Genomic DNA, 15,962 nt, shown 5'->3' on the forward strand with positions numbered 1-15,962 from the left:
ACGCTATGAACATGATGACATTCAACCTATATTATATTTAAACGTTTAAACACTTTCTTTCTAAATTTTGAACATTAATTTTTATTGTTGTATATTAATTTTATCAACTGGTTAATTTCGTTTATCAAAGACATTAGCAGCAATCGTGTAGATGACCCTTAACTTCGTAACCGCCGCAAATGCGAGAGAATTTAGAATTTTTCGCTCAGTGTTCTTAACTTAACGAAACTCTCTCCAAGGAGAGACCTGTTTTTGAGGAGAAGTGTACAACTAAAAGGTTTTTGTACAATATTAATTTTAAAATGTTTACTGTTTGGTTTCATTAATACAAACACATTCTGCATCACAAGCATAAAACAATCCGAAACTACGATAATACACAAAATATTTTATAATTAAAATTCATTTGGTAAACAACACGGAACAGTATAGCTCCAGTCGGTTGCTCACCCCTGACTTCATGTTTTCCTCTCTCTTTTTCCGTTGAAACCAATTCTCTTCAATCTATGCTGCAGAGAATCGTGCTATTCGTGATTCACCCTTTGAGCGGTGCGTATGTACGTATGTTGCTGTCATAACAAGGGTGCGCTACCGTACAACCAGGACGTGTGCTAATCCATGCTCCTGAGTCCTTTGAACGGGTTTGCTACAGGATGATCGTGGTTTTCTTTTAGCTGAGTTTAAAGTGTTTCTTGTTTGCAACGTTATGACGGGACGTAAGTGAGAAGTGTATGTGAGTGTTGGGTGGAGTGGTGTATAGGTTGCACCACAAATTGCCTTTTATTCTGGGATATACACTCGCACCTGTTTTGCTGTATGCGAAGTTAGCGTGGAGTGTCCTTTTCGTGAAATCTAACCCATTTCGGAGAAGGGTGTCAATGTGTATCGTAGTGTAAGTATGTCCGAGTGTACGCGACGACGCCCCAAAAGCAGAAATAAGTGACCATCCATGACGCGCGCCGTGATCTTTTGACCGCTTGGATAATTGTATTAAGAGCAGCATTCGTGTGCTGTTCTCTTCCGTCCATCGCCATTAGGGTAGTTAATTTTGTGTGCCCCACTGTCTAACAAGCAGTAGTTTCAGTGTAATCTAAAAAGTGTTTATTCACCTAATTTCGCCTAATCCGAGTGGAGTGATACAAGCGCATAGCCACACAATATGCAGTGTTTTTGCACGCTCTTCACGTGAAATAACGCCGTATCTATTCGTCCCGAAGTGTGGCAAAGTTTCACAATTGCTGGGAAAAAGTTGGGTGTTGCCGCTTGTCTCCATTACGGTCTCGTGGCGATCGCGTCGTGTGGAAGCGTTTGGCTCTGTGTATTGGTGTAAGTTCGCGGAACGGTGTACCTTTCGCAGCCTGCACGGGGTGGGCGCGAACGTCGTTATAGCCACATCGAGAAACAGGTAAGGGAAGAATTCAAGCTTTCAGTGTGTGCGTGTGTGCGCTGGGGTGTTTCAGGTTGTATGCTCTTCGGTGGAGATCGCTGGAGTAATTTATATTTATTTAGTAATTTTTATTATCGTAGCTTAAGAGAGTCGTATAATGCACGAGAAACAATTTGCATAAAAAAGAGTGTGGTTATGTTGTACGAACTGTCGCCAACCAACACAAACAACCCTATCTGTGTCCGTTGTGCGAAAGAAGAGGTGGCTTATCAAAGAACTACACCTGTAAATTTGAGCGAAAAGCAACGAACCCGACTTACAGTTGTCGTTACCATTTCAAATTTTGTAACTCTCACAAATACCGATCGTTCTTCGCTTGTTCTTTCATACTGTCATCTTTCCATCACTCTTGGCGTACATTCCTTCTCGCACCAACACACCTGTTGCTGATGGCCGACAGATCATCCCAAAGCGTGCATTCAAAAAATTTATGCTGCGCGCTCCAAACCACCAAAAGGGCGTGGATCGCCGTTTGCTTTTATGCTGGTGTGCGTTACACTTCTGAAGAAGCGATGTTTTTGATCGTTGTCTCGTCTGAAAACGATCACTTGAAGAACTGATTTCATCTTACCTTGTTACATTCTTGATCGTTTGTGATCGATGTTGAACGAAACTAAACAATCATAAAGACAAAAGGCATTTTCGAATTATGATTCATTCGCTACATCAAGGGTTTCGTGATCGCGATCTTCACTTCACGTATACATAAGCGCGAAAGGTGTTCGCAATGCGATACAAGTGACGAACCGTGTTTGACGTACTCACACAGCTACATCCACGACGATGCTGTGCGTAAAACAGCATGATCTGCACCTCACGCTCGTTGCAAGGTGTGTGTATAGCGTTGACCGGGTTTATGCTTACCCGGTTAATGAGTGTTAGTATCTTATGCTGTCATTTGAAACAATAATAACACGACGCACCCCGTTTTTTTATTTAATCACGTATCTCAACCACTTTGTATTGTATTGAATTGAATTTCTTGTTGGAATGGATGATGATAATATGGGTCGCTTGAAAAGTTATGAACGTGACTCGAATAGCCCTGTCAACAGATTACTTCTTAGACAAGTCCGTCGCCCCGTAGCAAGGACTGCCTATCCGGCAACGTGGTAGAAATCAATCTAGTAAGCCAGAAATGGCCGGCATGTAAAATTTCCACAATGTAATATTATTTAAAAGAAAACCCCCCGCTGAAAAGTGACGACTGTACATGATGGTCGACAGCACTGGGAAAATGTTTGTTTTTCCCCTCGATTAGGAATTTAATTGTAGCGTAGCGAAACTGTTTACAATCCACAACCAATGTTCCTACCGTAAAGTTTCGGTTACGCAAAAATGTTACAAAAGGAAAGACAAATATGCTTTAAATTAAAAATCTTCACAACTGTATCTTTCAATATCGTTCTCTCCTGCCGTTGCGGTGCGAAACACCAGCAGGAGAAACCGTTTCCCCTAGCGGTTAAAGAATTTTGTTGGAATTTAATTTCTTTCCTCAAGTCTGTAGAATGTTTTAGTAGAAAGTAATATAAAATTCGACTGCTTATTTACATAGTTAAGTACATTTTATACTGACAAGGGAAATAGTTTATAAGAGACTCCGCAACAGCAAACACGTGGAAAATGAGTTCATATTGCTTTTCTCTGCAATCGTTCGCTGCGTTTGCCGGTTCACTTGTTTACAGTCACACCGGTACCATGGTAACCGGCGTTTTTGACAGCTATGTCTTCGATTTTTGGGGTGTCATTAAACGGGGAAAACTTTAGCCTTGAAGAGAGAGCAAAACAATAATTGTTAATTTCCATTCAACAATGTATTTCATTAATAACTATTTCATCTTTGGCACGCAAGGTTTTTGAGACACTTGCTAGCGCAAAACTATGGGTTTAAAAACTTTTAATTAATAAATGAACGAAAACAATTAAAGGGTCTTTTTTCTCCTTAAATTTCACTGAATATTTTACATTTTCCATACTACAAGTGGAATGTGGAATAATGTGCTTCAAATGAAAATGCGGCATGAAAATGAAAATGAGAACACAAATTAGCACCTGTGGAGGCGGGCACACGCACATTTAATGCTACCATATTATGTAAAAATAGAATCGATTTATTTTTTGTGGCGAAGCATGATTTGATTTGATTTATGTATACAATATAATTCGGGGCTGTTATGTTGAGAAGACGAGAAACGAGAATAATTCCGTGCCTATTAAAGAATATAAGTTCCACATTGACGTTTGTGTAGCTTAATAAATTATTCTCAAAATAGAAATAAATTCTTTTTCGCTTATTTATTAGCATAGTTTCTAACACAAAATCAATTAGTCTGGTCAAAAGGTATGATGATGATGTTTTCGTTATGGATATCTTTTCTCTTCTACCTACATATCAACTATCGTCTGTTGTATCCGTGTGGTCAGGGGTACACCAAGGCTATGTGTCCAACGAGAGAATCCTTACCCTATCCACTAACACTTAGCCAATTCGTCCTGCCAAGCGTGTCTGCTTCCTACTGATTAGATCCTTACAGCGTGATGTCCGTTAGAGACGCGTGTGGGGAAGAAAGGAAATTTGTGGGCATTTTTTTCATTTGTTATCCTGGCATTCAGACAATTTATGCGTTACCAGTTCTGCCGGAAATAGGATGACAATTATGTTTTTCCTTTCGCCTTCCTTTTCCTGCTTATGTAGAATTATTAGAGACGAATGAAATTGAATAAAAATGCAAACGCAATGGTTTTTAATGCGGAAACAAAAGTGCCGCCACGCTTTATTTGTGTTGGGTTCTCTTCGTATTCTCATAACTCACCTTCGAGAGAGGGTCCTTTTGATGTTTGTGTGATCATCGCCGAATGTCCCTTACAGAGGGAATGAGATTCGTGCATTATAATTATGATAGTACCCCCATTGAATCCAAACTTATCCCAAGGCAGAATATTGCACCGTTTATTCTCATCACTATCATTGTATGTCATGCGGTTTCTAGACAGGATTGAATAGATTACATCGAATTATGGTAGCGATAGCCTCATTAGCAAAATGCATGTGTGTGAGATTTTTTTTCTCCATTAACAATACAACATTTCCTAGTAAGAAATGACCGTTGATCACACATCACGAATGACAAAACACATTAAAGGAAACCGCAAAAAGTAACGCAAGGAAAAAGACAATTTTTAACGTAAAGATTTAATTTATGAGTCATATCATGCGATTTTGTAAGGAAGGATCATGACAAGGGACATATTTTTTCATAGAAAACTTCCTTTAAAAATCGGATATGCAACAAAGGATGTGGTATGGTTAAAGGCAGTTATTTATCGTACAAATAGAATTCAAAACCACCATTCCCATTACCCCCACTGTTTGTCATTTTTCACTTCATAAAACCAACGTTCGCTAATTGTACTTATCACGGTTTGATCTCGCTGGAGTTCAGTTTTAATCAAATAAACAAAATGCATAATAGCGAAGAGCATAGGAAATACTATAATGCTGGTTCGGCCGTTCGTCGTGTCGGTGGACACAGGATATAATGAACCGATAAGAGTCTTCAACGTCAGACTGATTTTTTTTGTGTTTCCGTATTGACCGAGGGTCAAGTCAAATGTGTTTCTTACACGCAAATGAATGTTTTCCCTTTTTACAACGGAAGAGAAAGTTTTAGTAAATTATGTGTGGTGGCGGTCAAATGACGGATCTGAGAGGTTGCGTTGTATAAAATTCCAAACGTTTTAGTATGCTGTTTCGTCAATTAAGCTATTCAAAGAATCGTGCTTTAAATAGCATACGGTCTAACACCACCTCGAAGGTCGTAGATCAAATCTCATTTGAACCCTCGAATCAACAATTAACTATCCTATATGTGTGGCAAGTTTGAGATTCTGAAGTTAGTAAAAGATCTAAGAAAAAAAATCAAAAAATGGTGTGACAGTTGTAAATAAATGATAGCTTTAACTCAAACAGCTTATTCAACTTAGCATAATCCACAATCTACCGTCTACAGTCTACCTTGTAGACATATTTACCTGAGTTATGCGTCCTGAGTGGCTTCTTGAAGCAAGGCACAATTCAAAAACTCAAAAATGGAACAAAAAATTACCTTCCATTTTCTCGTGCTTTACACCAGGTTACCTTAAAGAAAGGGCATTACATTTGGAGTGGTGTACAATTACAACTGCCTAATTACTATCTCCATTAGAGACGGACGAGCTTCCAATAAAGCCATCGTCTCTATTGTGTTTAAGTGTGTTCCAAGAAAGACGAATCCTTGGTTCAAGTAAAGAAATACGATGCAACCGGAACCAGAAGCCTGAAGTTACTCTTCTGCTTCATTGCCATTTTAGGTTATGTGCTGTCCTTACGAGCTTGTCGATTATCCTAAGATTAGTAAGAATACCTGCAAAAGGTGCAAATTCATTTTTCAAAGATGTCAAATTATTTTTTTTGCTGCGATCAAATATATTCCCCTGTATTACATTTGGGTTAGAGTTCAAATATGCATTAAGGTTTTTTTTTCAACTGGAAGTAGAAACTGGAGCGTATCGTAACCAATAAAACATGCTCTATTGCTCTATTGAGTTTCTACGGAACGGGGTAGAACACATGAAACAAACCCCTTTTTGATGAGCATTATTGCCAAAGGGGGCGGATTTCTGTATGTTAGACCGCATGGTGAGAATATTAAATTGACTGTAAAGTGGGCGATCTATCATGCGTGTTATTGATCTCATCGATTCTTTTCTGCCGCAGGAATATATATTCCGATGCATTGTTTTAGAAGGTGCAACACCGATGGCATCATAGGCCAGAAAAATGTGCTGTCGAGTAACGAAAATGGGATTAGTCTCAGAACGCTCTTCTACCTTATGCTGATGGCCCTGTGGAGTTAATCCCACCGTTCCCCCATTGTCTGAGACAGCAGCTGTAGCAGAGGACTTGCCGTTTCGACTGTAGGGGGGGGGGGGGGGGTCATAGGACTCACGGATTGAGACATTCATGAGGAGACTATGACGACATAGTGCACACATGACTCGAACGTTGGGTAATTGGTCGATTTTGAAAAGTGTAGGGAGAGGTTATAACTTCCGGAACTGATCGGGAAAAGACGGCCACTCGTCACCCACCACCAGGAGAGCGATAGTTGGAAGCCAAAGAATTATAAGGGGATTAGCCGCCTTCTGGCAGTGGCGGCATAGCGCACCCACGAAACGTGGGTAGTAAAAAATCGATTGGCAATGGCCAATGGCCCCATCCACTGAACCCTATAGGGATGAGGATTGGATGAGGTGAAGAATACAGGTGAAGGTACTATTTAAATGTCGGAATAGTCCATTGCAGAAGGAGGCAACGTGACTGATCGTTCTAGCCGCTGGGAACCTGTCAGACAAACAGATTTGACGAGATATAAAGGAACGCCACATTCAGAACGATTTTAGGCAAATAATGATAAGTCTGTTGGCGATATCCTATTCTTTTTTTGCGCTACACCCCATTGCATGCTACATAATTTTATTGGGAAGTTATGTGCAGCGACAGTCCACACAGACGAGACGCCTCGTCATTCATTGCCAGATAGAGAGGTGAAGGGCCTGCAGTTGACGGTTATCTTTTTGCTGTTTCTCTTTTTGTGGTACTCCGGAGTTGTGTTTTTTTTTCGTCAAAGGGTGACGTAGGTATAGAAATATATTTTCCTCCCCCTTAATTCCTGTAGAACAATGCCCTTGCCTTTTATTTTGCATACGATGTAAGAGGTGGTTGTATTTTAGTTTAATGACGAAGCGAAAACTAACAAAAAACATAGAAGCATTATAAAAAGGCACCTGGGAAAAGTGTATTATTTTTAAAAATTAGCCCACTAGAATATGCAATGAACTCACATGTCTGTGAAAGACCACCAATTATTCCTTTTTTTTCGTGCCGTTATGCTGCAAATTGTATCGTAAAAGGGACCTACACTTTTGCTTTTTACTTCATTTTTCTTCTGCATACACTGCTGTATCATTTAAGGATCGAAATCAACTGTTAACAAGGTTACGATAATTTTTTTTTCTAACTAATGGTGGGAAATTTGCTTACAAAATTGTTGCAACGTGCAATTTTTCACATTTATAATACAAAACGCCTGAAGCTATGCAATTGGTTTGAACATTTTCCGCTAATCATATCCTTTTTTTACGAAAACACATACATATCTTACACCGTATGTGTTACTGTGTGGTCACCTACCATGCTGAAGCGTGCGATATAAACTTGCCCACAGAACGGGGGACCAGAACCCTTTTTTTCTCTATCTGTCCCTTGAAGACGAATTGGTGATTTTTTATGCTAAACATAACTGCCCAAAACTACACCTCCTGTGGTCATTCGATATTTTAATCATTATTTACCTTTTAGCTTGGTCTACCGTAAGAAGCAGGTACGGGAAATGTCTTACTCACCCACCCTCTAAAATAATAGTTCCGCATGGTGATTTGAAACTTTTATTGCTCACAACCTATTGAAGGGGAATTGTGTAATTGAATCGACTTCAGCACAATTGTTTTGCGTGGCCAAGGATCAAAGCTGGAAGCATATTTGGTGTGAGGGATTAGTCATAAAACACTATCATTAGCAAGCGATTGCATTAAAAGCCTTTGAGTTCAGTGGTGTTTATTATTTTTACATACACACACTTGGAGGTTGTCGTTAATTACGTTTTTTTGGGTTATGCTTTTTATGTGCCTCTTATTGTTTGGCACTTTGCAACCGATCGTATGAGTGATCATGAAAGAACGAAATACACGTATGAAATTTTCACTTCAAAAGGATTTCATTACCATACTTAACCACCATACGTTTCCTCTGTTTACTTATTCTGTTTAGCAGACGTGGGAAATTATTTGTGTTTTCATTTACCTTTTTCACGTTCTTGTTTGAGTAATGAGATTTTGTTTACTTAGTTTTCAGTTGTGCTCGCTGTTGTTGCTGTTTTTATGATAGCGCTTAACCACTTCAAAGCAAAATACCGAAGAACTGGTTACAAATTCTTAACTTGAAAAGTCAATTTATTAATATGTTGCTTTCTATAGGTGTATGTATGCTAAAATTATACACTGGGGGAAAAGTTATAACATGTGTGACATTAAACTAGAGGTATATATCAGGCACAAAGCACCGCTACTTGTTTGGATCTCTCTCGATAATGTATTTTTTTCCGTTAATCAGTTGAGCAAATAAACAAATGCGCTCTAATGCTATAAATCTGATAATAAAGAAGAAGAATACACACACATCGTTAGCTTATGTTGACACAATACTGCATCCCATCGCTTCGTCGAAACATATGAACCAGAACGTAGGAAAATAACAAAAAATAAGTATAAAGAATGCATGACGCTGGTGCTGCTACAACTTCTGCATGCCTGATTGCACAAAACGGAGATTATCGGAATCGCATTATGGTGCATTTAATGGTTCTCCTACCTAGGGGAAATAGGGTGGAAGGTACTAAAGCAGGAAGCAAAGATTATTGGGCAACAGAAAGTGAAGCAACACCAGTCGTTGCAGAAGAGGATGTGAAGGTTTATCGATGGTTGACTTTTCTTCCGTTAATCCCTCGGTAAAGAAGTGTAACAATTCCCAGGGTAAGGGTATATGTGAAACGAAACACAGGGGGGAATATTTGGGTCAGAACACACTCAAGTCCGGTGGACTTCTGTTACACTGATTTCAGAAAGGAAATCAGAAATCAGAACACGTGTGTGCAATGGAAAGATTTTTGCGCCATTTCAACCGATCCCTTTGAACCTCAACGTACACGCGTTGCAATCTGAAACAGTTTTAATTCCAAGAGAAAAAAAATAGTAAAAACGAGAGAACGAGGAGGTGGCTTAGCCGGAAGCAGCTGATGCGAATGATTATTCATGCCATTTTCATCATCATCATCTCATCCCCGATCATTGTCCTCGTGGTGAGGAGTAAGGCTAATGTGTACAGGAGGATTTGATTTTCACACAACCACCACCACCACCACCCTCAAAACACAAAATTGCACGTGTCCGGCACATGCTTCTAAATTCCCTCGTTGCCTGCTGCTGAGGATGGAGATGAAAACGGAATAAAAATTCGACAATGTTCCACCATGATCCTTTTTGCAGATGTTGGACCAGTTCGTTCCAGATGGCTTATTCTGGCTTTTCTTTAAATTTTATATGTATATTCCATTTCATCCTTCTCATGCCTTCGTCCTGTGTACACGCGTAAGTTGACGCGTATCCCGGTTGATGTGTTTGATTGATAACTGAATTATAACGACCTGAAGTGAAATTTGATACGTTGCCGGCTGCCGCATACACGTGGAAAATGGAACGAGGTGTCACGTGAAAGAATACATGTTTTTTTTTATTTGTATGACATAATAAAGAACAATCAGAAAAGTCCCAGAATATTATCCCAAAAAAGCTGTGAATGGTTCAATAATCAAAAACATTATATTTGTTTTAGTTATTTTTACATAAACGATAAGTGCTCCATCTACCATTCTTCACCCTTCTAAAAATCAAACTGTCAAGCAGTAGCTCTAATATGTGTTAAGTAGCGTATTCTCTTATTTGTTTTCTCTCGCCTAATTTGAGCAATTTCTTCATTGGGTTTATTTTGCTTTTGCAAAAACAAAATAGTTCGCCATACTGTTTATGCATTGTTGTCCTGTTTCGTCCTTTCTGGCGTTGCAACCGACAAATTCTGCAATGGCCGGTCCCTTTATAGTTGCAGCTGTATGTGCCACTCTCCCTCCCTTGGGCAATTTTATGTTTCACCTTTATCATTCCACTCCGATCTAACTGCACCAACTGCAACACCCTACTCGAGTCGAGCTGCATTTACAACTACTTATCCCTTTAGGTTCCTTTGGAAATTTGTGTGAAGGACACAAAAAACACACGTGTGTTCTGTATTTGTATAAAGTGTAGTTTGCTTTTCACTCTCCTGTAGTGGTGTCCTGTGTGCACTTTCCATTTTTTTTTTCTTCCTCTATTCCGATCAGATCCGGTACACTGATCACCCCAGTTGTAGCAGTTTTTATTTCCCCCTAAATGAAGGAATCATTTGTGGAGAGATACACACACACACACATCAGCCAAGGTGCGTGCGCATACATTGCGAAGGGTTCTTTGCACATGGCGCACGCACAATATGGAACCGATCGCAATTGCGAGTAGAAATTCAAGTTCTATTCCCGATAAATCAGTATCTTGCCGAAGTGCATGGAAAACCTCCGGGAGGGTGTGATCCTTATGGGTTCGATTTCCGCTCTGTTCACTTTCAACCAAACTTTTCCATCCTCTGGTTTTAACCGTAAAATCCTTCCGGCATTCCATTTTCATCTCATCACATGTGTACAACGGGAAGTGTACGACGGTGATGGTGCTGGAAAGCGATTGAAATGTATGTTTTTATCCAATTGTTTTCAAGTGATTTATGGTAGCGTGGAAAACGAGGAATGTGTGCTGTGTGTATATGTGTCTCCGCTAATAGCAAAAAAAAAGATGGGTTATGCCCTTCTCCCAATCTATCTTCCTCTATCGAGCAGCACAAGGGTTGATGTCGGACTTACTGCTTTTATGTTGCCCTTGTCCGTCAGTGTAACAGGAGTCGAATTTGTACCTTTAAATACTTACTCGAAGGGGTCTTTTTAAAAAACGCTTCCTTTAGTGGTGCTGGGTCAGTTATTTTTAAATAGCAACAGCTTCGAACCAATAATGTACATTTAACGGTTTTTATTGGGGATTTTTAAAGTAAAATAAATTAAGAAAATAAACTTTTTGTAATATATTTTAGACAGGATATACATGCTTTATTTTAGATAAAAAACGAGTCAAAGCTTTCTTCTTCTTGGCTTAACGACCTTACAGGTCACGCCGGCCATTTCTGGCTTACTAGACTTATTTTTACCACGTAGCCGGATAGTCAGTCCTTGCTACGGGGGGACGGTCCGGATGGGATCGCTTTAAAAAGATCGCTTTTTTTAAAGTCAAAGCTTTAAGTTATGCAATTCTTATGACAAAGTAATTCAGTTAACAACATGCTCCTTCACTAAAGATTGTTCGTTAAGATTGCTTAAAGATTGCTTTATCTTAAAGAGTGATCTACGCTGACGACCAACATATCCTCTCTAACCAATAACTTCGCAATGCTTAAATCCCTCAAGTGTGTCAACGAGCATGGAAGCATCTCTTTTGCGTACGAAGCGAAGGGACCTATAAAACTGCACTTTATTTGCTTTATCCATTTGGCGGCCGGCTTTACAAAAGGACACACGTGACACAGGAGCGACAAAATTCCTCACAAACAACGTGGTACCATCACTATTACAAACATACAGACCAAGCTGACTAGAGTGCGGCTGGTGGTGAGGTTGGTTCTTTATGTTTGCATTTCGGATTGATCCTGCCGCGCCACTAACATCCGTGTGGGAAGAGAGAAGGAAAACGAGCAAACACAACAAACGTTTGTCCCCGGAAATGATTGGTAAAGAAAAAGGGGTTACAGAGATGCGTTTTTTTATCGTTCCCTGGTTTTCATTCAGGAAAGGGAAGCATAAACCGGTTGAGTTGTTTGTGATTGGCAAACAGACACGTATGAAAAAAAATAACACAGTGAACTACTGGGATCTGGCCGTGCCGAATTACGATAAGAGATGAATTTCCCGTAGCAGGAAGGATAGGAAAAAACTGTTTGTAGAGAAGGTTAGCGATGATGCTCCTGTTTCATGTTCAGTTGTTTGTCTACGCTAGAGAAAGGGAAGAAACTGTGAAGAACAAATAGGACGCAAGTTAACATTGCTGATCGAATGTTGCTTCTTGTTGTACGCCGGAAGTAATTGGGACAGGTAATGAATACAATTTATTAGCTACTCAAGACAAATGTTCCGTAATCGAATTGTCTTGTTGATGATCATTGTGGTGTTGGAATTGTCTTTGAAGAGGGACCTATCTCAAAGCAAGGGATAAGTACTGCTAGATGGCACGTGTCCCATCTTGAGTGTTCCAGCTTCTTATTTTCTAAACTATCTGGAACTCTCGAACAACGATTGATCTCTTATATTGTTTTGTAACTCATAAAATATTGCTTTCCAATTAAGTTGAGTTGAGTAGTGTTGACATTAAAACTCTATTTTCATTTCTCAAATTAGGAACAAAACAATGTCTCAAATGTTGGAAGCTGTCCACAATCCGTGGACAATCTGCGCAGTTTGCTTGTAGAACCATTTTGACAAATTACCTAACAAATTTGTATTTAATGACCGAAACGAACGGGTAGACGATGACATTTTTCAAACCCGTACCTCGTTGGTTGCATTTGGTTTTATGCTCATTACTTCTTAGAACACAGATCTGTCAACCGTTTACGTTTTTGTTTGTTAAGAGATCGCTTTTCCTTCAGCCATACTAAAGTCGATCCACTTACTATTCGATTTATATTCCTTTTTTTCCTCGTGTTTCGCTTACCAATGTCGTCACACAGTTCGTACATCTTTCTGCGCAAGGTTTGAAAGCCCCCAACAAAAGGTGCGTTTGGATGTTGTGGATAGCGGTGCAAGAAGACCACAAGCGGCGGTCCATTGTGTGTTGTATATGTGCTCTCTGCGGTCACAAAGTAAACCTTTTCCTTTCGACCTTTCCAAAGATGCGTTTTTCCTAATGGTAATTTAATATGTTCCTCTGCAGTACGTGGCGGCGGAGGCGTCGTCTATCTATTGACGAGTGGTAGAAGTGTGCTGTCGGCATTGTACCCTGGAATAATTCCGGACAGTTTACGATGGCGGTTATCGCGGGGTAGGAAATAGAAGGACGTTGCTACGTCTGTACATGCTGTCAACAAATTCTTTCGTGTTCGAAACCCCTAGAATATAGGGGCACGTGCGCGGAGAGAGGGTGGTCCACTTCGGTGGAGAAGAAAATGTTTCCCGATGCACATTGTCATCGCACAGCTCTGGTGCATTGAATGCATTTGTGCAGCGCACGATAGGACATGGGTAAAGTAATTTTAGGAACATAGAAAAAACGTCAAAACAAACAAACCACCACCATCGGCATTATTGTGGTTAGAAGCCCGGGGAATGGAAAGAAGATACGTCTTCCGGGTGGCGGGACCGGGTGTAATGTCGTGTTGTGTATCTGCTCTGAGAAGATTGTGTGTATATTTATCTCAATGAGGAAAACACTAATGAACACGACGACAGACGAATGGACGGGGTGGAAAATTGAGGACACAAAAAAGTTGAATTGGAAAAGGACGCGTGCGACAAATCGTTTTGTCTCTATGTACCCTAAATTTATTTCTTTTTGGGTCTACAATTTTCCTGACACTACGTCCCTGACTTTTCTCTTTACCTTTTTCGGCAAGATCTTTGGGATTTAAAACTTCTGTTGGAATATCAACTCATCTGAACGACGATAATGATCATTTGATCCACCTTCATATTTTCTATAAATTTTAATTATTTTTAAACTTTAATTCCATTTCTTCTTCTACTCTTCAAAACATTTCAAATTTTTTTCAAATCCGCCACTTTTGACAGTAATTCACCGCAGTTTTCCAAATTGGTCTTTTTTCCTTCTAGGGAAATGGACGAACATGAATAAACTAAAGACTTCTAGGGCAGCAAGCGCCTCCATCATGCATGTGAAAATTTATTTCCCTTTCATGATACATAAAAATGGGGTTCCATTTTGACTTGTAATTAAATTTGAGCGTGAACCCGTGCTTACCAAGCAATATTTTTGTAGCTCTTTAGTGTATATTCTATTTCACTTGTGCCTTCTTCATGATGGTGTAAATGATCCCTGATGCAAGTCCAACTGTTTCATCAATGGAAAGGAACAATACGCGACAGTTGGCAATTGGATGTACTCATCGCTGCACCCCGAGAAATAGAAATGCTTCGATCGTAAAATATTTCATTTCCTTTCCGGATGTGCTGAAAAAAAATCTACACACACATGTGGTTTAGAAAGGATCACTTTTCCGATAGGAAAAACGAATAGTATCGGATTCATCTCCGTTGGCTAGTTGGCTTTTGATAGAACTTGCCTATAATCTTTCATTTTCCCACTGCCAGGAGGTTTACTTGTTTCGAAGGGAATAGGGAACAGGTTCCGTAACGCAACTGATGGAGGTTTGCCTATAAAATTAACGATCATATTTTTCCAACGGTCCAATAAAACAATAACCCCCCACATGTTTTTGTCGGTATGTAGCTGCGAAGAGAAAGGAAGAGAGCGTTATGAATTATGAGTCGTGGTTTGAAGAAAATAAAAACCTACACCACCGCTGCGAGTGGTACGGTTCATTTAGCATCCATTATTTAAACACATTACGATCGTTGTTCCTGTAAAACGTGTGTGCAGCATAATATCGGGTACATAACGATAAGGGAATAGGAGGTTCTCCAGTAATTAGCGTGTCTATTCTCCCGACCCCGGAGACACTGTATCAGTTCGTTCTTTTTCAAACATGGTTGGTTTGTGGTGGCTGTACCGTTTGTGAGAATATGCTTTTCAACATGTGAACTTGTTGGGTGCGGTATCGTACATGTTTGATTTTATCCAGCACTAGAATAATTACGTAAAATTGCTAATTGTTGTAGTTGTCGTGTTCACGGATGGATGAATTAGGCAGCGTTTAGACATAGTCGAAATTTTTGAATCAAATAGCGAATGAACCTGCAGAATGCGGCTCAACACGCATAGGTTGATCATCAATTTGTGATTTTTGTCATCAATCATGTGTAAATTTATAATGTTTCATTTCCTTGCATTCTTCTTCTAAACAGGAAATACTGTTTATTTTGTGTGGCTTTGCGTAAAAACTAGAGATGTGATCATCCACTACGCAAACTAAGCGGCCACGGGGGGCCCCGAAATGTTGGGCGCTTGTAGAGTTCAATATGCATGTCTTATAATATTGTCATACTTTACTTATTTTCTTTCGTCGGTTGTAGAATTGGTTGAAATACGTTTGTTTTCACTCAAATAATGCTTTAAATAAAAAAATAAAAAATAATAAAAGAATAAAAAAAAATTTAAAAATTTGAAAATTTCATAATGCTCATTTTTGCACCAAGTTTTGCCTATAACTCGGTCGGTATCCAACGGATCGCCAATCTTTAACCTGTGGTCGATAGATGGCACCAATGGCTACATTTTCTTCGTGGACGGCCATGCCCTCAGATGACTGTGCCAGGAGTTATTCGAGAAACCAAGTTCCTTACGCTGTTTGAGAAAATGTAAAATTTTCCTCATTTTTGCACCAACTTTTGCCTATAACTCGATCGGTATCCAACGGATCGCCAATCTTTAACCTGTGGTCGATAGATGGCATCAATGGCTACATTTTTTTCTTGGACGGCCATGCCCTCAGATGTCCGTGCCAGAAGTTATTCGAGGAACCAAGTTCCATACCCTGTTTGAGAAAATGTAAAATTTTCCTCATTTTTGAGCAATGTAGCAAAATTTTTAAATGTGATAT

General features: G+C 39.6%; 1 protein-coding gene across 1 annotated transcript in view; it reads left to right on the forward strand.

The window, feature by feature from the left end:
* The first annotated feature begins 23 nt into the window (after positions 1-23).
* The window catches only part of LOC125762340 (CD109 antigen), a 31,229-nt gene continuing 15,290 nt past the window's right edge, over positions 24-15,962 (forward strand). The window contains exon 1 of the mRNA XM_049424296.1: positions 24-1,405. The gene's annotated coding sequence lies outside the window, so the exon portion shown is untranslated. The remainder of the gene's footprint in view (positions 1,406-15,962) is intronic.

Source organism: Anopheles funestus, chromosome 2RL (genome assembly GCF_943734845.2).
Source record: "Anopheles funestus chromosome 2RL, idAnoFuneDA-416_04, whole genome shotgun sequence".
NCBI lineage: Eukaryota > Metazoa > Arthropoda > Insecta > Diptera > Culicidae > Anopheles > Anopheles funestus.